General features: G+C 38.2%; 1 long non-coding RNA gene across 1 annotated transcript in view; it reads right to left on the bottom strand.

Annotated features, from left to right (window-relative positions):
* Positions 1–2,267: 2,267 nt before the first annotated feature.
* Positions 2,268–22,270, bottom strand: part of LOC132346180 (uncharacterized) — a 119,900-nt gene continuing 99,897 nt past the window's right edge. The window contains exon 3 of the long non-coding RNA XR_009495939.1: positions 2,268–2,467. This is a non-coding gene — a long non-coding RNA (uncharacterized lncRNA). The remainder of the gene's footprint in view (positions 2,468–22,270) is intronic.

Genomic DNA, 22,270 nt, shown 5'->3' with positions numbered 1-22,270 from the left:
AGCTGAAATAAAATTCACAGTTAGGGCATTAATAAATGCCCTAACTATAATAATGAGGAAGCAAAGAAAAAGTAATTTGTAATAAGAGAAGGAACCTTTCAAAACATGAAAACTTAGGTGTAATTACACCAGAAGGTACGGTGAAGTAATCTGAGTTTGCCCCTACTGAGAATGAATGGGTTTGGGTTTAAATGAAGATAGTATTCAAATACATACTGTCAACACCTTATTTTATATTGGCATTTTGAAACATTGGCTCAATAATTACATTCTTATAAATACTTAGGCTCATCATGAAGATGACGATTTTATTGGTAATTCAACCACTTCCAGAGTGTAACATCTAGGGAAAGCAATTATATTAATATTTAATTTACATACTTTAGATTTTCAAACAGAACAGAATTGGCTTCTAGGCTCAGATAATAACAAATAGGTTATTCCCCTGTGTCTGGGGGTTATTTGAAAACTGTGTGGACATTTTCTGGTGGGACTGTTCCATGTATCACAGAATATCAGGCTTTTTTGGTGGAGTCCATTAGATACCAATATCACTCTCCTTCCCAAATCTTTCATTGTTTCTTCATAATTTTCCAAACATTCCTGCAGCCAGGTGTTGAGAACTATTTTTTCTATTCTAGTCTTCTTTCTTTCTGCAGATTTAAAAATTGAGGTCCTTAGAGGTCAAATCTTTCATTCAGTATTACACAACTAGTTTGTGCCAGAAGGGTAACAACTCATCCTACTCATGGACGGATGGCTCCTTAATCTAATTATTTTCAAAGTTTCTATGAAATCTCTGTAATGGCTCTAATATGCCCTGGCTCCATCCTACTTTTATCTTATATCTTGTAGTCTTCCTCTTGAACCCAACTTGTAGATTTGCTATTTTCAAAATACTTTGTCCATTTGCCATTTTGGTCTTTTACTATTTTCAAAATACTTGGTCCATATGCCATTTTCGTATAGTCTTTCACATTCCCTGGGCTTCCCTTGTGGCTCAGATGCTAAAGAATTTGCCTGCAATGCAAGAGACCTGGGTTCAATCTGTGGGTCTGGAAGAAGAAAATGGAGAAGGAAATGGTAACCCACTCCAGTATTCTTGCCTGGGAAATCCCATGAACAGAGGACCCTGGCAGACTAAAGTCCATGGAGCTGCAAAAGAGTTGGACACGACTGAGCAACTAACACATGCTTTCACATTTCCCATGCTCAGAGAGTCCCCTCTGATCATCTCTTTATCAAATGTACTCTGCTCCATAAAGAATTTCATCACATCCAAAGCTCAAATTGTCTCTCCATCTAGTTACATTTTATGGAAGTCTTTGTCCAGCACTTGTCCTAATCACTCATTGGTTTGCAGTATTTTAAGAGTGTTTCTGTCTAGTAAACAACTTGATGACATAGCCTAAGGCTCATACTCCTTTGCGTTCTGCCTACTTTCGATCACAGCTCTGTAATGCAGAGTAGGTTCTAAGAGTTGGTTCTCAGTTTTTTTCCTTTTGAAATTTTAATTGGAGGATAATAGCTTATAATGTGTTCATTTCTGCTGTACAACAACATGAATCAGCCATATGTACACGTATATCCCCTCCCTCTTGAGCCTCCCACCCACACTCCCACCCCATTCCTCCAGGTCAGTGAAGATGGCCGGCTGGGCTCCCTGTGTTATATAGCAGCTTCCCACTAGCTACTTTACACAGGGTAGTGTGGATATATGTCATTGCTACCCTCTCAAGTCATTCTACACTGGTGGATGAACCTAAAGCCTGTTATACAGAGTGAAATAAGTCAGAAAGAGAAAGACAAATATCATATATGAATGCAAATATACAGAATCTAGAAAAAATGCTATTGATGAACCTATTTTCAAGGCAGGGATAGAGATGCAGACGTAGAGAATAAACTCGTGGACGCAGCATGGGAAGGGGAGGGTGGGTTTCAGTTCTTACTGAAAGGAGATACAACCTTCGACCAAAGAGATACTTACCATCCAAGTTAACTTATCTTGTTCATTCCCGAATGATGCAAAACACAACTATGAGTAACATGGTCGTGCTGGGGAACATCTGGGAACGAACAGCAGAGACATCAGTCTGGCTTGCACTGGTCAGGAAATGAAGTGGTTCATTCCTAGCAACGGCCCATTTTGTATTTTGGAGGCAGAGATATAAACAACGGCAGGCTCTCTTGAAAGCAGCTGCAGTCACAAATCTCCCAACAAGCTTCATATGTGAAAACTACAGGAAGGATTCCTGGTACCATATTGGGCTTCTCAGTCACACACTGGGCTCGCACAATCACTGTCAGTCGTGTCATCTTTGAATACGGTGCTGAACAACGCATTCGTATCCCACTTGCCATGTGAGTGAAGGTGGAAGAGAAATGAGGTAGGGTCGCTGACACCAGCTGGTCATTTGCGAGACTGTTTATTAACCCTCTACAGAAGCCGAGCAGAGATTTCATCCTTGAACAGGAAAAAAAAAAATTTTTTTAAGTGTAAATAGAAAATAGTCCTTGAATTAAAATCTTCACCAATTTTATAGATTATATCTAACTTCAGGTTTCATTTTTTTCCAAGTGTCTGCTGATTCGTTGACAGGTTGTTTGGGCTATTGCTTTCTCATCTGAATGCTTTATTGTGAAAGTGCAAGATGTGAGATCTAACATGATGTATTAAGCATATAAGTAATCAGGGAAAAATGTAGTTAAGCCCATGTATTCTTTGGAAATATGCATAAATATTTATAAATTATAGAGTTAAATCCAACTTTTTTTTTGGTAAATGAAATATATCCCCAATTTTTGTAAACGAGAAACATCAAACTCTGGAAAGCAGGAGGAGAGCAAAGCAAAAACGCTGGGGAAATTGATTTACAACCCCAACCAAGACAGAGCACGTAATGGTCACAATTTCTCTTCCTCTTTCACCTTTGTAGATTTATGTGTCTGAAATGAATTTTTTTACACTTATATACAGTTTTGGTAAAGATTTTGATGATTAGCTGTGTATCTAGACAGAGACAATCTAAAGCCAATGCTTTCTTAAATGCTAAAGATGCTATCCATCATATTTCTGACTTGGTTTGTGACTCATGATTCATCAGATCAAATTTCCAAAGAATGAATTTTTGACCTACTTTCTTTTTCTTTCTAAATTTTGACTCAATATACAGAAATGAAAGCAGAGATTGTCTGTACAGACCTGGCAAAAAGGACTCTGTCTGGACTAGCCCAGCGATCAGAATGCTTTCATTTTTCACTGCTTTGTGTGGTTTGGTTAAATAGCAAAGAGTTATTTTTAATTTAGATGATTCTATATTTAAAATGGCTTCGCTGGTAGCCCAGTGGTAAAGAATCTGCTTGGCAATGCAGGAGCTGTGGGTTTGATCCCTGAGTTGGGAAGATCTCCTGAAGAAGGAAATGACAACCCACTCCAGTATTCTTGCTTGGAAAATTCTGTGGAAATAGGAGTGGGCTGCAGTCCATGGGGTCGCAAAAGAGTTTGACACAACAGTGACTAAATAACAGCAACAATATTTTAAATATTTATCTGTGACTATTGCACAAGCTCTGGTTGCTATGCTAAGTCACTTCAGTTGTATCTGACTCTTTGCGACCCTATGGACAGTAGGCTCCTCTGTCCTTGGAATTCTCCAGGGAAGAGTACTGGAGTGGGTTGCCATTTCCTCCTCCAGGGCCTCTTCCCCACCCAGGGATTGAACCTGAGTCTGTTAGATATCCTGAATTGGAAGGCAGGTTCTATTTCACTAGTGCCACTTGGAAAGCCTTGGTTAGTGTTGGGAAGCTTTGGTTAGTATTCTGCATTAACTGACTAATCCTCTAAAACACTTGAGAAAATGACACAGAGGATAGGTAAGTTCAGATGGAAGAGTTAAGAAGAAAAAATGCTATGACAGGAGTATGGACCATAATCTATATCAATAATAAAATAAGATTATTTTGTGTTATTTCTAATTAGAAGCTAAATGTTAAACATGATTGTAAATGGTATTATTTTCCATTTTAATCAGTGAATGCACAATAAGTATTTTGAGGGGGGAATGCATTTTCATCAGTCTCAGTTAGTGGGAAAGATACATATTTAATATTCAGTGCAATCCCCTGCGGTAAAAAGAAACAACCATGCCTGTCTTGTCACTTAGAGGTGCCTGTAAAGGGCAAGGAGGCATGCAGTGGTTTCCTCAGCAAATGATCCAGTTCAGTTCAGTTCAGTTCAGTCACTCAGTCGTGTCCAACTCTTTGTGACCCCATGGACTGCAGCACACCAGGTTTCCCTGTCCATCACCAACTCCTGGAGCTTGCTTAAACTCATCCATCAAGTCAGTGATGCCATTCAACCAATTCATCCTCTGTCATCCCCTTCTCCTCCTGCCTTCAATCTTTCCCAGCATCAAGTTCTTTTCCAATGAGTCAGTTCCTTGCCACAGGTGGCCAAAGTATTGGAGTTTCAGCTTCAGCATCAGTCCTTCCAATTCAGGGTTGATTTCCCTTAGGATTGCCTGGTTTGATCTCTTTGCAGTTCAAGGGACTCCCAAGAGTCTTCTCCAACACCACAGTACAAAAGCATTAATTCTTCGGTGCTCAGCTTTATTTATGATCCAACTCTCACATTCATACATAACTACTGGAAAAAGCATAGATTTGACTATACAGACCTTTGTTGGCAAAGTAATGTCTCTGCTTTTTAATATGCTGCCTAGGTTTGTCATAGCTTTTCTTCCACAGAGGAAGTGTCTTTTAATTTCATGGCTGTAGTCACCATCTACAGCTACTTTGGAGCCCAAGAAAATAAAATCTGTCACTGTTTCCGTTGTTTCCCCATCTATTTGCCATGAAGTGATGGGACCGGTTGCCATGAACTTAGGCTTTTGAATGCTGAGTTTTAAGCCAGCTTTTTCACTCTTCTCTTTGCTTTGACTTTCAAGAGGCTCTTTAGTTCTTCTTTGCTTTCTGCCATAAGGTTGATGTCATCTGCATATCTGAGGTTATTGATATTTCTCCTGGCAATCTTGATTCCAGCTTGTACTTCATCCAGTCCAGCATTTTGCATGATGTACTCTACATATAAGCAGGGTGACAATATACAGCCTTCAAGTATTCCTTTCCCAATTTGGAACCAGTCCATTGTTCCATGTCTGGTTCTAACTGTTGCTTCTTGACCTGCATACAGATTTCTCAGGAGGTAGGTCAGGTGGTCTGGTATTCTCATCTCTTTAAGAATTTTCCACAGTTTGTTGTGATCCACACATCACTCAAACTAAGATAGTGGACATGATGGAATTCCAGCTGAGCTATTTCAAATGCTAAAAGATGATGCTGTGAAAATGCTGCACTCAATATGCCAACAAATTTGGAAAACTCAGCAATGGCCACAGGACTGGAAAAGGTCAGTTTTAATTCCAATCCCAAAGAAAGGCAATGCCAAAGAACGTTCAGACTACCACACAATTGCACTCATCTCACATGCTAGCAAAGTAATGCTCAAAATTCTCCAAGCATGGCTTCAATTGTACACGAACCAAGAATTTCCAGATGTTCAAACTTAGTTTGAAAAAGTCAGAGGAACAAGAGATCAAATTGCCAATATCCATTGGCTCATAGAAAAAGCAAGAGAATTCCAGAAAAACATCTACTTCTGCTTCAATGACTATGTTAACAAATGATTAAAAATCCTTTCAAAGGTAGGTATAAACTTCTCTATGATTTGATTGAGTTAGCTGGGGCCAAGGAATGGGCAGACACTACCTGTAATTTTTTTTTAAAAGCAACATGAATTCTTTTTTGACTTGAAATATGTTGTCATTTTAGTCAAGTCTAGGAAACCACATGTATATTTAGATAGACTCACAGAGCTGGGAGGGTGGATTCTGAAAGAACACACACAGAGATTAGTGGAGGTAGATGCTTGTGGATCTGGGGTTGCATGCTATGTCTTGTGGCAATTAGCCCAATGCTCCGGGGCTTACTTTCAAGAATGATATATTCATATTCCAGACAAAAACTATCCTGTAAGCATATTATGTGGGATGAAAGAGAAAAAAAGAGTATCAATTTTCACTTATTTGCCAATAATGTTAGCCAAATCGAAAAGAATTTATTTCATATTTATTTGACCTAGACAATCAATATAGATCTTCAAAAATGATTTGTATGGGCAGAACTATATTGAGAAGGCTTAATGATACTACTTTTGTATTCATAAACAAATCACCCGGGTCAATGTCTATGACCATCTAATGCCTGAATTCCAGGCTCAGAGCCCTCACAGTGCTCCAGACCTGTGACTCATAAGTGAAGGTTCAGATCAGATCAGATCAGTCACTCAGTTGTGTCCAACTCTTTGCAACCCCATGAATCGCAGCACGCCAGGCCTCCCTGTCCATCACCAACTCCCAGAGTTCACCCAGACTCACATCCATCGAGTCAGTGATGCCATCCAGTCATCTCATCCTCTGTTGTCCCCTTCTCCTCTTGCCCCCAATCCCTCCCAGCATCAGAGTCTTTTCCAATGAGTCAACTCTTTGCATGAGGTGGCCAAAGTACTGGAGTTTCAGCTTTAGCATCATTCCTTCCAAAGAAAGCCCAGGGCTGATCTTCAGAATGGACTGGTTGGATCTCCTTGCAGTCCAAGGGACTCTCAAGAGTCTTCTCCAACACCACAGTTCAAAAGCATCATTTCTTTGGCGCTCAGCTTTCTTCACAGTCCAACTCTCACATCCATACATGACCACAGGAAAAACCAGAGCCTTGACTAGACAGACCTTTGTTGGCAAAGTAATGTCTCTGCTTTTGAATATGCTATCTAGGTTGGTCATAACTTTCCTTCCAAGGAGTAAGCGTCTTTTAATTTCATGGCTGCAGTCACCATCTGTAGTGATTTTGGAGCCCCAAAAAATAAAGTCTGACAGTGTTTCCACTGTTTCCCCATCTATTTCCCATGAAGTGGTGGGACCGGATGCCATGATCTTAGTTTTCTGAATGTTGAACTTTAAGCCAACTTTTTCACTCTCCACTTTGACTTTCATCAAGAGGCTTTTGAGTTCCTCTTCACTTTCTGCCATAAGGGTGGTGTCATCTGCATATCTGAGGTTTTTGATATTTCTCCCGGCAATCTTGATTCCAGCTTGTGTTTCTTCCAGTCCAGCGTTTCTCCTGATGTACTCTGCATAGAAGTTAAATAAACAGGGTGACAATATACAGCCTTGACGAACTACATTTCCTATTTGGAACCAGTCTGTTGTTCCATGTCCAGTTCTAACTGTTGCTTCCTGACCTGCATACAGATTTCTCAAGAGGCAGATCAGGTGGTCTGGTATTCCCATCTCTTTCAGAATTTTCCACAGTTTATTGTGATCCACACAGTCAAAGGCTTTGGCATAGTCAATAAAGCAGAAATAGATGTTTTTCTGGAACTCTCTTGCTTTTTCCATGATCCAGCAGATGTTGGCAATTTGATCTCTGGTTCCTCTGTCTTTTCTAAAACCAGCTTGAACATCTGGAAGTTCATGGTTCACATATTGCTGAAGCCTGGCTTGGAGAATTTTGAGCATTACTTTACTAGCGTGTGAGATGAGTACAATTGTGCAGTAGTTTGAGCATTCTTTGGCATTGCCTTTCTTAGGGATTGGAATGAAAACTGACCATTTCCAGTCTTGTGGCCACTGCTGAGTTTTCCAAATTTGCTGGCATATTGAGTGCAGCACTTTCACAGCATCATCTTTCAGGATTTGGAATAGCTCAACTGGAATTCTATCACTTCCACTAGCTTTGTTCGTAGTGATGCTTTCTAAGGCCCACTTGACTTCACATTCCAGGATGTCTGGCTCTAGGTCAGTGATGACCTAGAGAAAAAGAAAAATATAAACCATCGTGTATCTGGGTCGTGAAGATCTTTTTTGTACAGTTCTGTGTATTCTTGCCATCTCTTCTTAATATCTTCTGCTTCTGTTAGGTCCATAACATTTCTGTCCTTTATCGAGCCCATCTTTGCATGAAATGTTCCTTTGGTATCTCTGATTTTCTTGAAGAGATCCCTAGTCTCTCCCATTCTGTTGTTTTCCTCTATTTCTTTGCATTGATCGCTGAAGAAGGCTTTCTTATCTCTTCTTGCTATTCTTTGGAACTCTGCATTCAGATACTTATATCTTTCCTTTTCTCCTTTGCTTTTCACTTCTCTTCTTTTCACAGGTATTTGTAAGACCTCCCCAGACAGCCATTTTGCTTTCTTGCATTTCTTTTCCATGGGGATGGTCTTGATCCCTGTCTCCTGTACAATGTCATGAACCTCAGTCCATAGTTCATCAGGCACTCTATCTATCAGATCTAGGCCCTTAAATCTATTTCTCACTTCCACTGTACAATCATAAGGGATTTGATTTAGGTCATACCTGAATGGTCTAGTGGTTTTCCCTCCTTTCTTCAATTTAAGTCTGAATTTGGCAATAAGGAGGTCATGGTCTGAGCCACAGTCAGCTCCTGGTCTTGTTTTTGCTGACTGTATAGAGCTTCTCCATCTTTGGCTGCAAAGAATATAGTCAGTCTGATTTCGGTGTTGACCATCTGGTGATGTCCATGTATAGATTCTTCTCTTGTGTTGTTGGAAGAGGGTGTTTGTTATGACCAGTGCATTTTCTTGGCAAAACTCTCAGACTCTGCTTCCCTTGAAATACCAGTGTATGAAATATGCTAATTGCTAGATTCATACTCCTCATGAGGATGGAGGAGCCTACTTATTGTTCTTTATCCCAACCTACCTTTCAGCTTCATGTCTAACGCACAACTCTACATTTGCTGCTCCTCAAACTGAAATGAATCTCTTCAATGCCCTCCATCTACTGCCACCTTTTCAACTTAAAATTCTGCCCACTCTTGGAGATTTACCTCAAATGATACCTCTCTCAGGAAGAATTCCTCATCCTTCTAGTTAAATTCATTCTTGCTCTTCAATGTCTTTATGCATCATGCACTCAATAAGTGTATAACATTTAAGGGAAGGAAAAGAGGGACAATAATAGTTTTTATCAAGTATTCAAGATTTTAAATAGTACTTCAAGTGACTTTTATAACTTCTTGTACTACATTAATAATAGATATTCATCGAAAATGGAAAGAACAGTAATTCTACTAATAATTTAGTATATATTTTACGAATAATTTAGTATTATTTTCATCTGTGTGAATGAATGAATATATATGTGTAGATATATAACATTTTTTTACTCAAATGAGACATGATTAAATTTTTCAGAATGTTTTTTCAAATATAGTTCCATATTTTTAATTGAAAGCTTTCAATGGCTATGCAGTAGTTCATTATATAAAGATATCAAAGTCTGTTTAACGAATGCTTTATTATGAGACATTTCAGTTTTTTCCTTTTTTTGCTATTGCAAATATCCTTACAGTAAAAGCATTTTTTCACATCCCTTTAAAAATATTTATTATTTGGTGCTTGTTTTATCTTGGACATATTGTGATATGTTTTCTCTGGATAGATTAATAAAAATTTAAAGATCTAGATCAAGTTGTATGAATACATCACAGTATTGATTCCCTAATGTCAATGGCACCCCACTCCAGTACTCTTGCCTGGAAAATCCCATGGATGGAGGAGCCTGGTAGGCTCCAGTCCATGGGGTCGCTAAGAGTCGGACATGACTGAGCGACTTCACTTTCACTTTTCACTTTCATGCATTGGAGAAGGAAATGGCAACCCATTCCAGTGTTCTTGCCTGGAGAATCCCAGGGACGGGGGAGCCTGGTGGGCTGCCATCTATGGGGTCGCACAGAGTCGGACATGACTGAAGCGACTTAGCAGCAGCAGCAGCAGCAGTAGCCAACAGGTTGGAGAATACCCTTTTGCATTTATTTGATTTCCAGTGAAATTTTATGTTTAAAAATGTGTTTTGGCTATTTTATTTTTTCTTCTTTTGTGAATTGAATTATCTATTGAAATTTAAAATATCATGGGTTCATCTCTTTTTTATTAATTTGAAAAGCTTCTTTATATATTAAACAGATTCACCATTTTTCTATCACTGTATTGAAAATACTTCCCTAATTTTTTCTTTCTTTCTTTTTTTAAAATTAGTTACATTCAGGTTTTGTTGGTTTTTAAAATTTTATTGATCTATTTATTTTTGGCTGTTCTGGGTCTTTGTTGCTGTGGGGGAGAGCGGTTGGGGGGTGTTTAGGTGGGGGTGCTACTATTTGTTGCAGTGCATGGGCTTCTCATTTCTGCGGCTGCTTGCTGTGGAGCACAGGCTTCGGGTGCAGGGACTTCAGTACCTGTGGTAGGAGGGCTCAGTAGTTGCTCCAGAGCACAGGCTTAGTAGTCGTGGTGTGCGGGCTTAGTTGCTCTACGGCATGGGGGACCTTCTGGGATCAGGGATAGAACCCATGTTTCTTGCATAGGCAGACAGACTCCTTACCACTGAGCCAACAGGGAAGTCCTTTTTGGTGGTTTTTCAAACAAAAAAATTTAAAACTTTTATTGTCTTATCTTTCAGTCTTTCCATTAAGGTCTTTGCCTTTGGCGTCATGTTTAGAAAATTATTCTATACCCTCAAAACTCTATAAATCACTACTGAGAAATTTGTATCTGTATTGTGGTGAGTTTGTATTGTGTCAACTTAGGTAACTTGCAAATACATTAAACATAATTCCATTTCCCACATAGTTCCAAGTTTGCTTTCCCCAGAAGAGACATTTTATGAGATTTGGAAGGTGGAAGTAAAGCAGGGAACTAGGTCTTATATTCTCAGGAGGTTGGTACAGGATCACCAGGCAATGTTGCAGCTCAGGTATGTGGTCACATGTCTGCTCAGTTATCTGGCAGTTCATCCCACCAGATCCTCCTTTACCTTCTCCAACTCATGGGCCAGGTGCACGTTTACCTCCAGAGGAGCCCCAGCTTCTCCTATAAGACATGTGTGCTATTGAGACTGGGGGTTCAGTTTGTAATAAGCTTGGAAAGCAATTACAGGTGAGTATATATTTTTAAAATAATGTCTATAATCAATAACATGGGATATCGTTTCATTTACTCAAGTCTTGATATAGTATTGTTTTCTTAATATAATGCCTTCATATTAAAATATTAATACAAGTAATTTATATTTTTTTCTTGTTACTCTTGAGTGGAATTGCTCTCTCTCTCTCTCCAGATATTTAATGGTTAGCTCTAATGATTTTTCCAGCTATTCTTTTGATCTTTCTGATAAATACGTACATAAAAATAATAATATTTTGTATTTTATTTAAAATATTTGCAAGCATTTTTGGTATTTCCCATACCTTAATGATAGTTTAAAATATACAAACCATGCTAATATGTTTACCTTTTTAGCAATGAATTTTTACTTAATTAGCTAGTGTGGGTAAAAACTAAGTATTGGGTCTGCTTTCAGATAAAGTTGTATAATCAGTGCTAACTAGCACTTTTCTAGGACACTGGACCAATTAGTAGCTGTAATTATAGACAAAATTAATTAGTTAGGTAATATGTAGATTTTTCTAATCATTTGCATGTAAATTGCATGATGAAATCTGTATCATGAAACAGACATCAAAAAACAGTAATGGAAGAGAAATATGCATAAACGAATTCTCTAGCTGGCTTTCTTTCAGATGACTGAAGAACCTTGTACTCTGGTCCGTAAGGGTCTTGGAAGCTAGGTTTTCAGGCTGGAGAAGGTGAGGTTGGTCTAGTCCTCCAATGATGGTGAGAGAGGGGAAATTGATTTAGTGTTTCTGGATCCAATCTCAGATGTGTGTGAGTGTGTGGTGTGTGCAGTGAGAGTGCTGACAGTGGACCGGGGCTAGTCTTGAGTTAACTGCAAAATAATAGATCATATTACATGTCTCTTCTTCCCCTTTCTTTTGTTCTTTCCATGTCACACTGTGGTCTGGGTCGGAGCAGCTTGAGTGGTAATGAGGCTGTCTCTGCCCACACTATGAATTGCTGCAGGGGGACCCAGCTATCATATAACCCTTGTTTAGATCTTCCCAAGGTGGGATTTGATGCTAAGCCTTCTAATGGGAAAGTAATAAACTCTCTTGGGAAAAGACCCTTCTTCTGCCACCACTCCAGCTTGAAAAGCGATTTTCACCCCACCCTCCAAAAATGACATCCTTTACTTCCAAAGCCACAACTCACTGATTAGGCCTTTATCATAAAAAAGATGGAAACTTACCATTGAAGCACTTTTTTTAAAATCTCCAGACACTGACCTGTGCCGACTTATAGTCTCACTCTTTTCACACTCGTCTTCTGATTATCTGGAGAGGGACAGGATCTGATTTCTTTGCATTTACTGGCCCAAATGACTTATTGATAAATGTGTCAGAGATCATTTGCTAGGTAATTAAATCCTCTTAAGTACTTTGCCTATACTCACTGGTTTAGAAAAAAATATGGGTAAAATTTTGTTTAAATGATAGGTTTAAAAATTGTTTGGAAAATTAAACAAAATAGTCCAATAAAAGTACTACAGACAATGTTTGGAGTAAAACTGAATTTTGGACACAGTCATTTTCACAATCAAAAATTATTTTCCTCTTAATAGTCACAGGAAGACAGTCATTATATTTAACCTTTAACTGATGAATACTTTAACTAAAAATGGAAGAATTCTTTTATTGTTTCCATTATAGTTTATTACAGGATATTGAATATAGTTCCCTATGCTATACTGTAGGAACTTACTTTTTATCCATTCTGTATACAAGAGCTTGCATCTGCTAATCCCAAACTCTCAGTTCATCCCTTTCCCACCTCCCCTTCCTCCTGGCAACCACAAATCTATTCTCTATGTGAGTTTTTTTTTTGGTTTCATAAATAACTTCATTTGTGTCATATTTTAGATTCCACATATAAGAAAATTGTATGGTATTTGTCTTTGTCTGGCTTTTCACTCAGTCTGATAATCTCTAGGTCCATCTGTGTTGCTGCAAATGGCATTATTTCTTTCTTTTTAATGGCTGGGTAGTATTCCATTGTATTCTTATATATAACATATCTTCTTTATCCAGTCATCTGTTGATGGATATTCAGGTTGTTTCCATGTCTTAGCTATTGTAAATAGTGCTGCTATATGAATATAGGGATGCTTATATTTTTTTGAATTATAATGTTGTCTGGATATATGCCAGGAGTGGTGTTGCTGGGTCATATGGCAACTCTATTTTTAGTTTTTTGAGAAATCTCCCTGTGGTTTTCTGTAGTGGTTAGAAAATGGAATAATTCTTAATCTTCATATGAAGCCATTTTTAACTCAAGCTAGAATACCTGCAGTCATGTTGAAGAAGCAGAATTTAATTTTTCCGTAGCATTTGGGCAGAGGTGTAAATATCTATATGTGGTTATCATATCAGAGAAACTCTAGAATATTTTTGGTTTATTTACAGTGAATTATAAGGAATTCAATTCCCTTGGAAATAAAGAATGCAAGTACTAATAATTATCTAAAATGTTCATGAAGAACAGAATCAAAAGCAAGGTTTCTGGAAAAGGAGGAAAAGGGAAGAATCTGAGTAGTGAGATAGTGCAAAGAAAGATAAAGGTGACCAGATGCAGGATGCATTCATGTTCTAAGTTTCATAGGAGGCAATAAAAAAGGGAAAATGAGTGGGTAAAAGAGGAGGAGAAAGGAAGCTGTATATCCACAAGAAGTATATCCACTAAAAACACCCAGTTTGATCAAATGAGTGACATTTGCAAAAATAATTTAAAGGCTAAGTCACCTCCAAGTGGATGAAAATAATTCAAGTAGCTGAGGACCAAGAGACTATGTACCTAGTGGTGTGTGTGTGTGCGAAGTCGCTTCAGGTACCCAGTAGACACAGAGCCTAAACTGTTATGTTAAAAAAGGAACACTGATATACTTGTTCCCATTATTTTGCTTGTTTAGGGTTGAGGATTAGAAAAAAGAAGCAATATAAAAGTTGGTTAAAACTATGTACTATTGAGGGCTTCCCAGGTGGTGCTCCTTCGTCCATGTGGTCGCAGAGTGACAGACGACGAATGACTAAGCGCGCACACACACACACTCACACACACACACACTCACAGACAGGTGGTGCAGTGGTAAAGAACCTGCCTGCCAATGCAGGAGATGTAAGAGACCTGGGTTCATTCCCAGGCTTGGAAAGATCCCCTGGAGGAGAGCATTGCAACACACTCCAGTGTTCTTGCCTGGAGAATCCCATGGACAGAGGAGTTACAGTCCATAGGGTTACCAAGGGTCAGACACAACTGAAGTGACTTAGTATTCATGCATGCACATACTATTTATTAACCAAAAGAAATTCTATTCTTATTACACTTGACATCCTTAGAATTTAAGAAAGTAATCTAATATATTAAAGATCTGGGTTAACAAGCATTAGTATACATTCAAATTATTTATGGTCCTACTAACTGTTGTTCATCCTAACATATAGTAGATGGTTTGTTACCAGATCCATCAGAGTCTATTAAATAACCACAATAAGTTTAATTTTTTTGATTACCTGAGGGAAATAAAATAGTAGCAAGCCGTAAAGCTGTAAGATAAACAAAGTCATAGTTTACCTGTACAAAGAACATAGTCTCCTATAATAAAAATAATTCAAAGATTCTATTAATCAAATGTATGTATTTAGATATGGAGTGATATTCTTTCTCAATATCATTGCTTCTCAGTGCCATATGATTAAAAATTAATACAGACAAAAATTAATTAATAGTTACTTAGCATAAGTTAAAACATCTGATCAGTTCAGTCCAGTCACTCAGTCATGTCCTATTCTTTGAGACTGCATGGACTGCAGCATGCTAGGTTTCCCTGTCCATCACCAACTCCCAGAGCCTACTGAAATTCATATCCATCATGTTGGTGATGCCATCCAACCATCTCATCCTCTGGCATCCCCTTCTCCTCCTGCTTTCAATCTTTCCCAGCATCAGGGTCTTTTCAAATGAGTCAGTTCTTCACATCACGTGGCCAAAATACTGGAGTTTTAGCTTCAGCATCAGTCCTTCCAATGAATATTCAGGATTGATTTCCTTTAAGATTGACTGGTTGGATCTCCTTGCAGTCCAAGGGACTCTAAAGAGTCTTCTCCAACACCACAGTTCAAAAGCATTAATTCTTTGGCACTCAGCTTTCATTATATTCCAACTCTCACATCCATGCATGACTACTGGTAAAATCATAGCTTTGACTAAATGGACTTTTGTTGGTAAAGTAACGTGTCTGCTTTTTAATATGCTGTCTAGGTTGGTCATAACTTTTCTCCCAAGGAGGAAGCATCTTTTAATTTCATGGCTGAAGTCACCAGCTGCAGTGATTTTGGAGCCCCAAAAAGTAAAAGTCTGTCACTGTTTCCATTGTTTCCCCGTCTATTTGCCATGAAGTTCTGGGACCGGATGCCATGATCTTAGTTTTCTGAATGTTGAGTTTTAAGCCAACTTTTCACTCTCCTCTTTCACTTTCACATGTGATAGGCTACAGAAATAGATTATGAAAGCATATAACAGAGAGAAAAGGTTACAGAGATAAAGTGATTACCACTATATTACTGATTATCTAGCTTGTCTAGAGAGAAAATGAAAACATTACATTGAATTATGAAGGTGAAGAAACAAATAGCACTAACCAAGAGCATTTAAATTAATAAAAGTTATGTCTTAATGTAATAGAAACTTCAAAGTATAAAAATTAGAGGTGAGGGATTGTTCTACAAAAGGGTTTTTCTCTTAATGGAAAGTTTGATTATAGAACTTCTAAAAATAGCCAAGTTTCTTCTGGAGTATTTAAAGTGACATTCAATTTAGTTCACTTACTAATTATCAATAAAATATAGCTGAAATTAAGGAAAAAAGGTTGAGGTCAAAACACTAAGGAAACAGATCATATGTTGAGTGCTGGGTTTTCAGGAACTGTCACATATATTATTTTATTTAATCTTCTTAATAGATCTGTGACCTAGGTATTACTGGCACTTTTTACAAATGAGAAATTGCAAATCAGCTTAACTAGTGTAACCTAAGTCCATCAAAGTTAGTAAGTGGCAGAGTTGTGATCCAAAGACAAGTCTTGCTGACTCTTATTAGATTGTATTCATTAGATTATAATCTGTTGTCTACAATTACAATGGACAAGTTCACAAGAGTCATTAAAATCACCTATGCTATAATGAATATACATCTAATATTCTCTCTTTAATATATATTTCTTAAAAATTCCAAAATTTAGAGAAGATTCAAAAATAATTAAGTGACATAAAATTAACTGGCTTAAGTAATAATGAACAAAGCAAGAGATAGACCAGTATCTTAAAACAAAGACTGTATCTATTCTTGAAAAGAGCTTAAAGTACGAGAGCTATAATTTTGGTGGTTAGTAACCTAAAGAAAAAAGTCCTTTAATTAAAAAACATATGTCATCATGATATATGGCCATATGACTAACTCAATTACTTTAGCTGTCTTTATATATGATGCTTATTGGCTCAGTGTAAGTGATAAATTATAATGACTGTTCAAATGAATGGATTTGCCATGGTGAAATCCAAATTTCATTAAACAGGTCGGAAACAAAAGTATTCAAGAAATAAGAAAAATTGAAATAGATGAACTAGATAAATTTCCCTCTCTCATGAAGAGACTATTTCTCTCAATAATGTGAGTTTAATTATGTATGTAATGATTGAGAGCCTGCCATATACCGTGCACTGCTCTAAGTGCTGCTGAAATCATACAATCCAAAGTCCCTGTCCTAATGCACTTACACTCTAGGGAGGAGACAGACACTGAAAAGTTAATACAGAGATACTATATTTAATGTCAGGGAGTGCTATAAACTGCTTTGAAGACAAAATAGAGAAAGAGGATGGTGATTCACTGCTATATTTAAAATGAATAACTAATAAGAACCTACTGTATAGTACAGGGAACTCTGCTCAATGTTATGTAACAGCCTAAATGGGAAAAGAATTTGAAAAAGAAAAGATAAACATGTTCGTATGTAACTGAATCACTTCTCGTACACCTGAAACTAGTAAGACATTGTTAATCAACTATACTCCAACATGGAATAAAATGTTCAAAAAAAAAAAAAGAAAGAAATGGTTCTTGTAAGAGATTATTTTAGGGGTGTGTCCAGAGAAGACCTCTTTAAGGTAAAAACAGAGAAGAGATTTAATAAAGGGCAAACTTCATTAGAATATTCCTTATAAAGCTTTGTATTATTTTGCAAGCCACCTCTTCTTAATATCTTCTGCTTCTGTTAGGTCCATACCATTTCTGTCCTTTATTGAGCCCATCTTTGCATGAAATGTTCCCTTGGTATCTCTAATTTTCTTGAAGAGATCTCTAGTCTTTCCCATTCTATTGTTTTCCTCTATTTCTTTGCATCGATTGCTGAGGAAGGCTTTCTTATCTCTTCTTGCTAGTCTTTGGAACTCTGCATTCAGATGCTTATATCTTTCCTTTGCTCCTTTGCTTTTTGCTTCTCTTCTTTTCACAGCTATTTGTAAGGCCTCCCCAGACAGCCATTTTGCTTTTTTGCATTTCTTTTCCATGGGGACGGTCTTGACCCCTGACTCCTGTACAATGTCGCAACATTAGCCCATAGTTCATCAGGCACTCTATCAGATCTAGTCCCTTAAATCTATTTCTCACTTCCACTGTATAATCATAAGGGATTTGATTTAGGTCATACCTGAATGGTCTAGTGGTTTTCCCTCCTTTCTTCAATTTAAGTCTGAATTTGGCAATAAGGAGGTCATGATCTGAGCCACAGTCATTTCCTGGTCTTGTTTTTGCTGACTGTTTAGAGCTTCTCCATCTATGGCTGCAAAGAATATAGTCAGTCTGATTTCGGTGTTGACCATCTGGTGATGTCCATGTGTAGAGTCTTCTCTTGTGTTGTTGGAAGAGAGTGTTTGCTATGACCAGTGCATTCTCTGGGCAAAACTCTATTAGCCTTTCCCCTGCTTCATTCCATACTCAAGGCCAAATTTGCCTGTTACTCCAGGTGTTTCTTGACTTCCTACTTTTGCATTCCAGTTCCCTATAATGGAAAGGACGTCTTTTTTGGGTGTTTATTCTAAAAGGTCTTGTAGGTCTTCATAGAACCGTTCAACTTCAGCTTCTTCAGCGTTACTGGTTGGGGCATAGACTTGGATTACTGTGATATTGAATGGTTTGCTTTGGAAACGAACAGAGATCATTCTGTTGTTTTTGAGATTGCCTCCAAGTACTGCCTTTCGGACTCTTATGTTGACCATGATGGCTACTCCATTTCTTCTAAGGGATTCCTGCCCACAGTAGTAGATATAATGGTCATCTGAATTAAATTCACCCATTTCAGTCCATTTTAGTTTGCTGATTCCTAGAATGTCGATGTTCACTCTTGCCGTCTCTTGTTTGACCACTTCCAATTTGTCTTGGACGTAACATTCCAGCTTCCTATGCAATATTGCTCTTTACAGCATCGGACCTTGCTTCTATCACCAGTCACATACAACTGGGTATTCTTTTTGCTTTGGCTCCTTCCCTTCATTCTTTCTGGAGTTATTTCTCCACTGATCTCCAGTAGCATATTGGGCACCTACTGACCTGGGGAGTTCCTCTTTCAGTATCCTATCATTTTGCCTTTTCATACTGTTCATGGGGAAAATTCTGGAGGAGATGGGAATACCAGACCACCTGACCTACCTCTTAAGAAACCTATATGCAGGTCAGCAACAGTTAGAACTGGACATGGAACAGCAGACTGGTTCCAAATAGGAAAAGGAGTACATCAAGGCTGTATATTGTCACCCTGCTTATTTAACTTCTATGCAGAGTACATCATGAGAAACGCTGGGCTGGAATCAAGATTGCCGGGGGAAATATCAATAACCTCAGATATGCAGATGACACCACCCTTATGGCAGAAAGTGAAGAGGAACTAAAAAGCCTCTTGATGAGAGTGAAAGAGGAGAGTGAAAACGTTGGCTTAAAGCTCAACATTCAGAAAACGAAGATCATGGCATCTGGTCCCATCACATCATGGGAAATAGATGGGGAAACAGTGTCAGACTTTATCTTTTTGGGCTCCCAAATCACTGCAGATGGTGACTGCAGCCATGAAATTAAAAGACGCTTACTCCTTGGAAGAAAAGTTATGACCAACCTAGATAGCATATTGAAAAGCAGAGACATTACTTTACCAATGAAGGTCCGTTTAGTCAAGGCTATGGTTTTTCCAGTGGTCATGTATGGATGTGAGAGTTGGACTGTGAAGAAAGCTGAGCGCTGAAGAATTGATGCTTTTGGAGAAGACTCCTGGACTGCAAGGAGATCCAACCATTCCATTCTGAATGAGATCAGCCCTGGGTATTCTTTGGAAGGAATGATGCTAAAGCTGAAAGTCCAATACTTTGGCCACCTCATGCGAAGAGTTGACTCATTGGAAAAGACTCTGATGCTGGGAGGGATTGGGGGCAGGAGAGAAAGGGGATGACAGAGGATGAGATGGCTGGATGGCATCACCAACTAGATGGACATGAGTTTGAGTGAACTCCGGGAGATCGTGATGGACAGGGAGGCCTGGAGTGCTGCAATTCATGGGGTTGCAAAGAGTCGAATATGACTGAGTGACTGAACTGACTTAACTGAACTGAGTATATGAGTATCAGATTAAAGACATGGCAGATACCTGTAATGTTGATGTTTTTAGCTTCAGGCAAGAGTAATTTCTTTAATTTTTGTAAAAAATTATGTAACATAAAATTTACCATTTTAGCATTTTTGGGATATAGTTCAGTTGTCTTAAGTCTGATCACTTTGTTGTGCAACAGAACTCTGGAACATTTTCATCTTGCAAAACTGAAACTGATCAAATACTAGTTCCCGCTCACCCATTTTTTTAGCCTTTGGCAACCACCTTTGTACTCTATTTCTGATTTCAACTACTTTAGACATTTCAAATGAATTGGTATCATACAGTATTTCTTTTTATGTAACTGGCTTATTTCATTTAGTTCAATGTCCATGAGATTCATCCATGTTGTAGCATGTGGCAGCATTTCCCTCCTTTTTTAAGGCCGCATAGTATTCCAATGTGTATATATACCATATTTTCTTTATGCATTTGTCAATTGACATTTGGGTTGCTTCTATCTCTTGGCTATTGTGAACAATGCTGCAATAAACATAGGTGTGCAAATATCTCATTGATATCCTGTTTTGAATTCTTTTGGATATATACTCAGAATTGGGATTGCTGAATCACATGGCAATTTTTAATATTTTGAAGAACCTCCATACTGTTTTTTCTTAGTGATGGCACCATTTTAAACTCCCAACATGCTGCCCAAAAGTTCCAATTTTCTACATCCTTGCCAATATATTTATTTTCAAGATTTTTTGTTATTATTTCTATCATTTTAATAGTAGCCATCCTAATGGATGTGAAGTTATATCTCATTGTAGCTTTTTTATTATTATTATTTTTTAATGATTTGTATTTTTCTACTGATTAAATGTTGAGCATTTTTTTATATATCTGTAGACAATTTCTAGACTATCTTTGGAGAAACGTCAATTCAAGTCCTTTGCACATTTTTTTTTAGTCAGGTTATTTGATTTTTTTGTTGTTGAGTTGTAGAAGTTCTTTATATTATCTTGATATAATCCCTTATCAGAAATATGATTTATAAATAGTTTCTTTTGTTTTATAGGTTGCCTTTTCACTCTGTTGTTTGTTGCCCTTTGATGACAAAAGTTTATAAATTACATGCTGTCCATCTGTTTATTTTGCTTCTGTTGCCTGTGATTATAGTGTCACATCTGAGAAATCATTCCCAAATCCAATGTCATGAAGCTTTTCCCTGAGAACTTTAGTTTTGAACAGGGGATTTCCTGGCAGTCCAGTGGTTAGGACTCTGTACTTCTACTGCTGGGGGATGGATTTGATCCCTGGTCTTCCTGGTGGAGGAACTAAGATTCCACAAGGCACACAGTCAAGAAACAAACAATCAACTGTAATACAAAGAAGAATATTCGCTAAAACAGAAATAGTGAGCAATGGTGTAGAAGAGGACTGTCCGTGTGTGTGTGTTTCTGTGTAAATGTAAGGAGGTAAGGATTATTCTCTTTGGGGGGCACTATAATTGATGGACTGTTAAAAAATGGTTGACTGCTTCTAATTGGTAGCAATCCTGTGGGAGGTGATTCTGCTGCCAGGTTACCAAGAGCCCATAGGAACATGATTTTAAAATAGTACAGAAGATGAGCTGCTGTAGAAGATAAGCAGAATGCCCAAACATGGGCACTTTTGCTTGATGCCGTTTAATTCTTCTACTTATGAGGACTTTCTTTTTCAAAGCTGTACATTTAAGACTCCTTAGTACTGAATGCTCATTGGAAACAGAGGATCAAAGGAGGAGGAAAAGAAGGAGGGATTTATTTATTTGCTCATAGTAGTTATCAGTGGGATCATTGCAAACACTGGATGCTGAGAGGGTGCATATGAGCCCCAGTGTTTGTGAATATGATGGAGATGCCAGCACGTTGGGAACTGGAGTCTCTGGGCAGACTGACCGATTTACAAAGAAGCATTGCTGCCTGCCAAGTCGCTTCAGTCGTGTCTGACTCTGTGCGACCCCACTGACGGCAACCCACCAGGCTCCCCTGACCCTGGGATTCTCCAGGCAAGAACACTGGAGTGGGTTGCCATTTTCTTCTCCAATGCGTGAAAGTGAAGACGCTCAGTTGTGTCTGACTCTTCGCAACCCCATGGACTGCAACGCACCAGGCTCCTCCATCCATGGGATTTTCCAGGCAAGAGTACTGGAGTGGTGTGCCAGTGCCTTCTCTGAAAGAAGCATTAAACACAGCTTATTTCTTTTCTATCAAGTAGGAATCTGCTAAGCTGCAATAGGGTAGCAGAGTATTATGGTCTCCATTTTATTTGTCCTCTCAGTAACTCAATGCTGTTGAACATTATTTTCTCTTGAGCACTTTCTCTTTTTCTACACACTCCTCCTTTGACTTCCATGATTACACACTTTCCTGGTTTCCTTTCTCTCTGGACATTTCTTCTGTGTCCTTTATCAGAGCATCTTCCTCCCTCTATCTCTGAAATGTTATTTCACATCAGGTAACTATTTTTGGCTCTTTTTTTCTCATGCCATATGTTCTTCCTCATAGTTCTCATCTATCTCCATAGCTTCAACACACTCTTTCTAATTCATCCATCCATCCATCCAGGTC

This window comes from Bos taurus, chromosome 9, assembly GCF_002263795.3.
Source record: "Bos taurus isolate L1 Dominette 01449 registration number 42190680 breed Hereford chromosome 9, ARS-UCD2.0, whole genome shotgun sequence".
NCBI classification, from domain to species: Eukaryota; Metazoa; Chordata; class Mammalia; order Artiodactyla; family Bovidae; genus Bos; species Bos taurus.
This window is presented reverse-complemented; position numbering and strand designations above follow the sequence as displayed.